Source organism: Falco biarmicus, chromosome 2, assembly GCF_023638135.1.
Source record: "Falco biarmicus isolate bFalBia1 chromosome 2, bFalBia1.pri, whole genome shotgun sequence".
Taxonomy (NCBI): Eukaryota; Metazoa; Chordata; class Aves; order Falconiformes; family Falconidae; genus Falco; species Falco biarmicus.
The window spans coordinates 3,909,782-3,920,864 of NC_079289.1; positions in this window are offsets into that span (position 1 = coordinate 3,909,782).

An 11,083-nucleotide genomic window follows, 5' to 3' on the forward strand; every position below is an offset into this window, starting at 1 on the left:
CAGTTTTCAGAAACTGGAGCTCTGCAAACACTACAAGCAATGCAAACAATACAGGGATACAAGCAAGTGACTGTGAGTCACAGCTGCTACATTCAATTTCCACCTACACTTCTACACTCAATTAACTCCTCCCAGGCTTGGTTTCAACACTTTGCAAGAGTCCAGTAACTACATATAGGAGTGCAGTGGTTTGGGCAACCTTAGATGAAAGGGGCTTAGATATTCAAACACTGATAATTAATTTAAATGCTGTAAATCAATGAATGATGATGATTAATTGGTTGTGATTTTCATTATTACCTAGTGATGACAGATACTTGTTCTCCTCCAGACCTCTGCCCTCCCAGCAATACAATTCATCTGAACTGTGATTCAAACCAGAATTTATGGGAAAACTGAACAACAGAGATCCAGCTAATTCTGCAGTGAGAGCCACCGGAATGGGGAGCAAGGGCACAGCCAAAGGGAAGGCTGGTTATTTTGCCTTGCAATCACTGTCGGTAACTGGGTAGAGAAAAACCAGTGACAACAGAAAAAAAACAGTGAAAGCCACTGTTCTGCACCCTATGTCCACATGCACCCTGGAATGGTCAGATTGTCCCTGCACTACTTGGGACTTTGCAAGTAGAATCTGAAGACCTAAAAGTACCCCAGGAAAAGTGTTTGCTACCTTGCATGACCTCTGCCCACACCCTGGATGATTTCTTATGCCCCTTTGGGTATTTTCCAAGTCTCCCCAACAGGGACGACCCTCCCACTGTGAGAAAAATGTAATATTTGGCTTGTTAAATCGACTATCACTTCTGCAGCTGATAATCAGAGAACTGCTTATCTGTTAAAGAGCCCCAGCCGGGAGCAGGCAGCCAAAGAGTCTGCATGAGTAATGTTGCTGAATCAGCCAAAAACCCCTCCCCGGGGCTGTTGTACAGCCTCTTTGCTCCCCTCCCAGCCTATCTGCCCTCTCCAGGACACAGTGAGCAAAGGGCTGTGATCTGCTCCCAGGGAGCACTTGAGCCTCAGCCTTGTCCTGTCTACCTCTTTGGTTTGCTGGAGTGTAACCATAGCGTTGCAGAGGCAACAAAAAGCCTGGTGAGGTCTGGTCACTCTCCCTCACTGGGAAGGAATGGACTGCACCCAGTTGTCACGGTCCACTCAGTGGGCTTGTGATGGTTCGTTTACTATGATCTCGAAGCGCAAAAATCAAGGTGACCACACCAAGGGGTTATGCTTTGATCAAACTGCACAACTTTATTGTTTGCCTGTAAAGCAGCGTGCAATAGATAGACAGACAGGGATGGAAGGAAAGGTAAACTAAAAATAAAAGGAAAGAGGATTATAGCTACCACCACGGGTCCAAGGCGTCCCTATGGTCCCAGGTCCAGGCAGCGTCCCGCCAGTCCTTCCGATTGTCGTGATCCTTGGTGGGGAAGATCTCCAAAGTTGGGTTGCTAAGGAGCCATCTTTTATGCCAAGCAACACACCTTGCTCCTTCTCTGGCCCATGGATTGTTGCCAGTCTCCACCTTCTCGAGCAAGGTTACCACGCATGTCCAAAAAGGAGTGCTCAAGGCATGGTTTGCCTTAGAGGCGGGTAGCTTCAGACCAGGAGGTATGTTTTTGTATTATAATGATATTATAATGAAGAAAAGTTCACCTGAAGTTCAAGTTTTCTGGTTCATTGCTATGCCAGTGGTTGTGATCCATCTTCTGGACAGTGTTTATGTGGCCTTATTGTAATGGTTCCTTTCAATCCCAGGTGGCAGGGAATGGCACAGTACTCCTTGTACCGTGCAGTTCTCCTTCCCAGGGTGTAGTTGTTCCTTTCAGTCCCAGGTAGCAGGGAGTGGCATAGTACTCCTCGTACCATGCAGTTCTCTTTCCCAGGGTCTTTGTGTCTTGGTGTCCATGAGGACCGCATTCCATCTCCAGGTCTCTGTTGGCAATATTGAGACAATATTGTACTCTTTGGACCGACTCTTACACCAGTGCAGTTCCTTAGGCGGCGTAACCACTGATTTATGTGAATTGACTGCAAAACTGTCTCCATCATTACTTGCTCCACCATCCACAGGCACCAAACCTAATACTTCTCCAGACCATTGCTATCCTACAAGCTTTCTCCAGGACACTACATTGAAATGGGGCTGCTTGTGTTGACTAATCATGCATGATACATAACAAAGACTCATCCCTCACATCCCAACTGCCGACTGGACCAGTTGTCCTGGGTTTGTGATGTTAGCAACAATCCTTGGACCATTCTCCAAATCGGGCATGGTGAATCGTGCTATCTGACTGTGCTGCCAGTTCTGGGATAGCTTTCCTACATTGGATAAAAGCAGCACTAAACATCTGAGTGGAGCGATCCATCTGGCGATCCATCTGGCTACTGAGTCATCGCTACCAGCCCAAGAGGACGGAGGGATTGGCTGTTTCCAGTTTTACCAGTTTTCCTAGTTTAATAGTGGGGAGTGCTGTAGGACAGCTATGTCACCTCCTGGCTTTTCAGCCTTTGACTACATTCTGGGCTTGTCAATGTAGAGAGACATTGGCAGGGCATGAGCCGACCCTGTCTGGGGCTGTGTGCCCATGAAAGCTCCTTGGTGCGAGCTGTGAGCTCAGGCATGTGAAGCCATGCAGCTCCAAGCCACAGCTGGCTTCAAGCCAACCAGCTCAGCGCTTGGGTGGAGTGAATATGCATCTGTCTGCACCCGTCCATGGAGACATACCCTCAGGGAGGTCAAAGAGAAAAACAGAGCTACTGGGGAGGGTTGTCCAGTGCCTTTCTCCAGAAGCATTTTCCCTGGCACAAGGCTTGGCTGGAGCAACCCTCCTCAGGGGGCTGTTCCCTTAATGGAAGAATGTACTGGTAGCCTGATATAGCGTTGAGTTATAAAGACATGATTTGTGACACATGTTACTGCATGGAAGGAAAACGGTAGCACCAAGTAGCCTGGGTCTGGGGAAAGCATGATTTATTCCCTACCACTGTATCCAAAAGCATCCTGGAGAGGCAGCAAATCTGCTGCTGAGCCACCTGGGGTTGTTTTCACTGCTCCATCCCTCTCTCCTTCCCTCCATTTCAATGAGGAGCTGCTCTTCGACTCAAAGTATTGCTAAACAGCAGAAAGGTGCTCTCTCTCACAACGTCCGGGGCGGGGGGGGGGGGGGGGGGGGGGGCGGGCAGCTCCCTTCTGGGAGACACACACGGGTTTTCCCCACCCAAGGGAGGGGGGAGGGCAGCTGTCCGACCAGCAGAACAATACAGGGAAGCCCCATTCAGCTCAGCTTTGGCTGAGGAGCACATTGGTCTAGTTGCTAAACTGGAAGCCTCAAATCTAGTTGCTACCCCAGAGGACCTGGAGAGATGGGGGATGGCCACTGCAAGGAAAATCAGCAAAGATGTGTATGCCTTGGGGCTGGTGCAGAGCCCCTGCCTTGTGCATATTTTCACCCTTGGCCACTACAAAATGCATTTTGTTGCAAATATGGAGTGTGAGCTACTAACACACACTACAGGGTGAGAACTGTGTGCAACCAGATAATTACTGGGTAAGGATGCTCCAAATGGAGTCACCTTATATAGTTTCTCTTTGTGCTCAGAGGGACTTATGCAGGTCCTCTACCTCTATGGAAGAAGCCAGGTTGTGCTTCTCTCCACCCAATTTTGATTAACTGGAAGCTCCTCAGACACATTTTGATGCACACCTAACACAGGTCAGTCCTGATCCCCGCAGGACTCTCAGTGTGACTGTAATGTGAACAAGTTCTCACCTGAGGAATGCAAACAATTTTTTTCTTCTTTCTCCACCTATGTTCAGAGAGTGCACTTAAGTGACTTTTGTGTAGTTCCAGATGAAAAATCTGGCTTAAAAGGAACTTTCCACGTTTGTAAGTTATCAGTTGCTGCTTTGCAGTCTCCCATGTGTGCTATGGATAACACACGCCACAAACTGATGGATGAAACAAATACTTTTAGCTATGCTTGGTGATCCAGACCCTCATACGTTGGAAATCAACAGATTGCGGAGAATAAAGAAAAGATTTATCCCATGAAGATTTGACCTTCTACCTTTTCAATAGGACTAAAGTGCTTTTTTTTATGCCTAACATATGAACAGTCAAGACTAGACACCATTTCCCCTTGGTCTGCATCCTGTTTTTGAGAACAATAGCTGCATTTTTGACACAGTGCCAGCCCATAATTCATGCTTGCCTGCATCCTTTAGAGCACAGACTTAGCTGACATTGTAATAGTTTGGTCCATTGAAATGACTGTTCCAGTTAGAGAAGATTTTTTTCCCTTATCACTAATATTATTTCTAAAAATTTAAATGTTTTAGGAATAATAAACAAGGAAAAGAGGCCTCATGTCTTGATGAAATATGGGTGCATAAATTCCCTTGACCTAATTTCCAGTCCACTCAAATATAATAAAGTTCAAAAGTTCATCTTGGGGTCAAACTTCATTGAGTTTATGTCCTGTTTGGGACAGACAGCTTGAAAGAGATGAGAGGAATCTAGTGAAGAGGGAGAGGAAGACAGTAGCTGACGGAGTAAACAATAACGGTGGAAGAAAAAGCAAGAAATGCATTAAAAGAATGAATACTCTGTACAAAGCCTCACTTTTGATGGTACCACCAACTTCCACCCAGGCTGCTCTCCAAGCACAATGTAAAAAGTTGCTAGATGCTTCAAGCCTGTTGATCATCACCTAATCTCTTTGGCAGTCCCATATATGTTGTTGACACCATTTGTAGAGCAAAAAGTGAATGCCAATAGCAGCAGTACCTTCACTGATCTGAATGAAAGTTTCCCACCTCAGGGTTGCTCCCAAGAAGGAACTTGGATATGCTGGTTGAATTCACAGAATCATAGAATCATTCAGTTTGGAAAAGACCTTTAAGATCATCAAGTCCAACCATTAACCTAGTGGTTAATGTTAGGCAGTCCACCAAGAGTTAGCCTAGGTGGACTGCTAAGTCTAGCACTAAACCATGTCCCTAAGCACGACATCCACATGTCTTTTAAACACCTCCAGGGATGGGGACACCACCACTTCCCTGGGCAGCCTGTTCCAGTGCTTCACAACCCTTCTGTGGAAGAATTTTTTCCTAACGTCCAATATAAACCTCCCCTGGTGCTACTTGAGGCCGTTTCCTCTCATCCTACTGCTTGTTCCTTGGGAGGAGACACCAACACCCCCCTGCTACAACCCCCTGCCAGGCAGCTGTAGGGAGCCAGAAGGGCCCCCCTGAGCCCCCTTTTCCCCAGGCTGAGCCCCCCCAGCTCCCCCCGCCCCCCCCGAGCTGTGCCGCAGCCCCTTCCCCAGCCCCTGCCCGGCTCTGGACACGCTCCAGCCCCTCCGGGTCTGTCTGGGGGTGAGGGGCCCAACGCTGAGCCCAGGGCTCGAGGGGCGGCCGCACCAGGGCCCGGCACAGGGGGACGGGCACTGCCTGGCCCTGCTGGCCACGCTGCTGCTGACACCGGCCAGGGCGCTGCTGGCCGCCGTGGCCACCTGGGCACACGGGGGGCTCATGCCCAGCCGGCTGCCGACCAGCCCCCCCAGGCCCTTCCCCGCCGGGCAGTTCCCAGCCCCCTGCCCCCAGCCCGCAGCGCTGTGGGGGGCTGGTGCGACCCACGGGCAGGGCCCGGCACTCAGCCCTGTTGGGCCTCATACAACTGGCCTCGGCCCCTCGGCCCGGCCTGCCCAGACCCCCTGCAGAGCCCCCTGCCCCCCAGCAGGTCACACTGCCCCCAGCTCGTGTCCTCTGCAAACCCACTGCAGGTGCGCTCCAGCCCCTCGTCCAGGTCCCTGATGAAGACATCAAACAGGACTGGCCCCAGCGCTGGTCCCTGGGGACACCACCTGTGCCCGGCGCCAGCGGGATGTGACTCCATTCCCCACCACGCTCTGGGCCCGGCCACCCAGCCAGCTTGTTACCCAGCGCAGAGCACACCCGTCCCAGCCCTGAGCACCAGTTCCTCCAGGAGATGCTCTGGGAAACGGTGTCAAGGGCTTTGCTAAGGTCCAGGTAGGCACCATCCACAGCCTTTCCCTCACCCACTAGGTGGGTCCTAGAAGCAGATCAGGTTCATCAAGCAGGACCTGCTTTTCATAACCCCATGCTGGCTGGGCCTTATCCACTGATTGTCCTGCACATGCCCTGTGATCTGCTCCACAACCTTCCCCGGCACCGAGGTCAGGATCCAGCTCCCTGGATCCTCCTTCCAGCCCTGCCTGTAGACGAGAATCACATTGGCTAACCTCCAGTCAACTGGGACCTCCCTGTTAGCCAGGGCTGCTGATAAATGACAGAAAGTGGCTCAGTAAGCACTTGTACCAGCTCCCTCATTACCCTTGGGTGCATTCCACCTGGCCCCATAGACTTGTGCATGTCTCAGTGGTGTAGCAGGTCACTGGCCATTTCTCCATGGATTACGGGGGCTTCATTCTGCTCCCCATCCCTGTCTTCCAGCTCAGGGGGCTGGGTACCTGGAAAAAAACTGGTCTCTACTATTAAAGACTGCAGCAAAGAAGGCATTAAGTACCTCAGGCTTTTCCTGAGCCTGTGTCACTGTGTTTTCCCCCTGTATCTAATAAAGGATGGAGATTCTCCTTAGCCCTCCTTTTCTTGCTAAAGTATTGATAGAAACAGGTTTTACTGTCTTTTATGGCAGTAGTCAGATGAAGTTCTAGTTGGGATTTGACCTTTCCTATTTTCTTCCTGCGTAACCTCATGACATCTTTGTAGTCCTCCCGAGTTACTTGGCCCTTCTTCCAAAGATCACAAACTCTCCTTTTTTTCCCCTGAGTTCCAGCCAAAGTTCTCTGTTTAGCCAGATGAACTTCTAGCCTTGTTGGGCTCCTTTGCCCTTCAGGACAGCCTCCCAAAGGATTCCATCAACCAGGCATCTCAAGAGGTTCAAGTCTTCCCTCCAGAAGTCCGAGGTGGCAGTTCTGCTGATCCCCTTCCTTGCTTCTCCAGGAATTAAAAACTACCATTTTGTGATCGCTGTGGCCCAGATGGCCTCCAGCCATCATGTCACCCACCAGCCCTTCTCTGTTTGCAAACAGCAGGTCCCATGGGGGCCTTCTCTTGCTGGGTGCCTCACCAGCTCTGTTGGGAAGGTCTCTCCCACACACTCCAGCAGCTCCCAGACTGTTCCCTCTCTGCTGATGACATTTCCAGCAGGCACCTGGTAACTTGCAGTGCCCCATGAGAACAAGGGCTCCTATCGTGAGACTTCTCCCTGCTGCTTATAAAGCATTTCGCCTGCCTCTTCGTCCTGGTTGGGCAGTCTAGAACAGACTCCCACCATGATATCGGCCTTGTTGGCCTTCCCCGATTCTTACCTGTAAACACTCAACCTTATTGGCACTATCATCAAGCTCTAGACAGTCAAAGCACTCCCTAACATACAGGACCACCCCACCGCCTCTCCTCCCTTGCCTATCCCTTCTGAAGAGTTTATAGCCATCCACTGCAGCACTCCAGTTGTGTGAATCATCCCACCATGTTTCCATAATGGCAACTATGTCATAGTTCTCTTGCTGCAGGATGGCTTCCAGCTCCTCCTGGTTGTTGCCCATTCTGCATGCATTGGTGTAGATGCACTTCAGTTGGGTCCTGCCTGAGGGTAGAAGCTGTGTGACCATTCTCAGGCACTTTTGTGGTTTCTAAGACATCGACAACTCTTGCGTCTTTGCTGCTGCATGGATCTCCATCCCCTACCTCCACTGAGATGACAGACCGAAGGATCTCACTAGCACGCTGTCCCTCAGACATTGGTGTGCTGCCCCCAGGCTTATCTCTAGTGAGCCTGTTTTTTCCCTTTCCCCCTTCAAATCTAATTTAAAACTCTTTCAGTAAGCCCTGCTAACTCCTGCACAAAGATCCTCTTCCTCCTGAGAAGAAAGAAGTCCTGGGAGAAACAAGCACATTTATCATTTGTGGAACAAGAAGGATTCAAACACTCAGACTGATCTGAAAAACCTCCAGGATAATCAGAGTTGTCTCAGAAGTCCTGAATAATTCACATTCCAACATCTGTAAGTCCAAACTGCTGGGAAAGCATCTGCTCCCTTCCACATGCATAAAGCTTCTTGCAGAAGGCAGTCTCTGCTGGGTCCCCTGGGTTCAGGATTGATCCCAACATTCATTTACATCTATGCCACCAACAAGACTGTAAAAATCCACCCAACATTTGACTTACATTTTCTATGTGTTTTTTTCCTTCTTCCCTGCTGATTCAGAATGTTTAAAACATCCCTTTCTGTTTATATGCTTTAATTCTCCCCCTTCCACTGTGAACCAATTCTCATAACCTTTTTGCAAAGGTCCCATTTCTCACACCTTTCCCAGTTGCTGCTGCATCCCCTCTGAACTCTCTCACAGTGTCTGGCTGAAAAACTTTGCCAGGTTTTGTAAGCTCATTCTTGAAAGAAAGTACCAGGGATCCTGAGGAACACATTTGAGAGCTCTGAAAAGCAAGACAGCAGAAGGTGGACAGGAGCAGCTGCCATGGTTTTGGGTCTCGTGACCTAATAAATTATTTCCATAACAACTCTTGCACAAGACCAAAATATCAACAGGAAAGTTGTGAAATAAGAAGTGGTAAGAAAAAAACCCCAACATTTGGGCCATGATATGCTGAAAGCATTACTTCACAGACTGCAATAAGTAGTTTGTTTAACTGTGCATCACTCAGGTACTCTGCTAGGAGGCACCTGAGAATACTTCATGTGGGTGAGTCCAGAGATTACTGAAGAGTTGCAGGAAGTACATGATGCAAACTGAAGTGGCACATTCAGTAGAGCACAAACATGCCATGTCATTGCACTTTTATTGCATTTACTCGAAAGCCTTCTCGTGAGAAGTCTAAGGAAGCAGGAGGTTGGAAAAGCAATTACAGCATGGGAAAAGAAGAAAAACGGGTAACATGACATTAGATGTGCACAGGCAGTTGTGCAAAACCTTCCTGGCTGAAAGCTGGTCTTGATTTCTGGTTTTGATTAATATTTAAGAGAGTAAACTGATATTAGACTTCAGAGAGCAGAACTAACATATCAACCAGTTAAAGGAAAGAACTCAGAGCGCCTGTTTTTCAAATTAATTCGGACTTCTTATCCAACAGTATGTTTGACTGGATGCCCAAAAACTGGTGTTCAGTTGCCTTTGAGATACTCTGGGGCATGCTTCCTTGCTTGCAGATGATACTCAAGAACAGCTTAGTTTCCTCTCTATCCTGTATCGTACCTGCAAACTGTATTATGTAGCTAAAACCCCAGGAACATCCCAAAAGGCGCTAGTTTCTTGTCATAGACCGAACTAGCTGCCTATGTTTAGGCAATTGACTCAAGCTTTTGTCAGGATCTGGGTTAAGAATAAGCTCTGACTTGTATGAGAAATGGTATGGCCAACAGGACTGAGGAAGTGATTGTCCCCCTGTGCTTGGCCCTGGTGCGGCTGCCCCTCGAGCCCTGGGCTCAGCGTTGGGCCCCTCACCCCCAGACAGACCCGGAGGGGCTGGAGTGTGTCCAGAGCCGGGCAGGGGCTGGGGAAGGGGCTGCAGCACAGCTCGGGGGGGGGGGGGGGGGGGCGGGGGGAGCTGGGGGGGTTTAACCTGGGGAAAAGGGGGCTCAGGGGGGCCCTTCTGGCTTCCTACAGCTGCCTGGCAGGGGGTTGTAGCAGGGGGGTGTTGGTGTCTCCTCCCAAGTAACAAGCAGTAGGATGAGAGGAAACGGCCTCAAGTAGCACCAGGGGAGGTCTATATTGGATGTTAGGAAAAAATTCTTCCACAGAAGGGTTGTGAAGCACTGGAACAGGCTGCCCAGGGAAGTGGTGGTGTCCCCATCCCTGGAGGTGTTTAAAAGACATGTGGATGGGGTGCTTAGGGACATGGTTTAATAATGGACTTAGCAGTACTGGGTTAACAATTGGACTTGATGATCTTAAACGTCTTTTCCAACCTAAACAAATCTGTGAATCTAAGTTATTAAAATGTGTCTAGACATCACCATGTGAACTGGTAGTCAATGCTCCTTTTGCAGCTAGTGGAGACCTACTCAATACAGTTGGTGGAGGCTGAAAAGAGTTTCAGATCAATATGTAGCAGGACTGTGGGTCTCCCAGAAGACCTGAGTAACAGCCTGCAGCCCATGTAGATGTAGATGCCCTAGAAGAATTTAGAAGTTTGTCAGGGGACCCAGATGTCCCTAATCCTTCATAAAAGTACTTGCATTTTAAACTCCCTCTGTGACTTAAGTGCCTTAATCTGGGCTATACAGGGAGACAACACCGGCTACTGGCGGTTCACATGCCCAGGTCTTCCTCATGAAACACAGTGACTGCAGGCTGTTGTGGCTTTTCTTTCTTTTCTCTTGTAGCATAGTGTTTAGGGCACTGTGTAAAGCATGGCACTCAATGGTTCAGTTTTCTCCTCTGCAGGAAGGGAATTGTGCTAATCAGTACATCAAGCAATATGGGAGCATGGTACTTCCCAAGTGTCTCATTCAAGCTCTTCCCCTCTGCCTTTTGCAGTCCCAGTGGCCAATTCATTGTGTTGAGGGCACAGTTCCCTCCTCCAGAGATTACTTAAGTGCTCCTTAAGGGGCAAAATGTTCTATAAATTGAGACAAATTTGAGGACAAATTGATAGGGTCCCCGCAGACTGACAAGGAGGGCACTGCCTGAGGAGTAGAAAATACCCATCTGGGTAGGGAAGAGAATTGAACCAACAGTCTAGGCACGGAATTGTCATGGCAGATCTATTTCCAGCTACACTTTATACAGAGCTTTATTTAGCAGAGGTACTTAGGCAATATCTACCTGCTTAGGAGACCTGGCAGAGGGACCTGGCAGCCCTGTTGGGGCTTACACAGATATGAATGGGTTTGTGCTGTCTGCAGCATTTCTGAACATGCAAAGGAGCAGACTGTTAAATGCACAGGGAATTTCACCATTAAACATAGTCCTCTGCAGGCTTTAGGCACCAGACAGAAGAATCAGCATCTGAACATGGACTGTAAAAATTTAGATTTTGGACTTAAATACCTAAAGTGGCAATTAAAGCACCCAAAT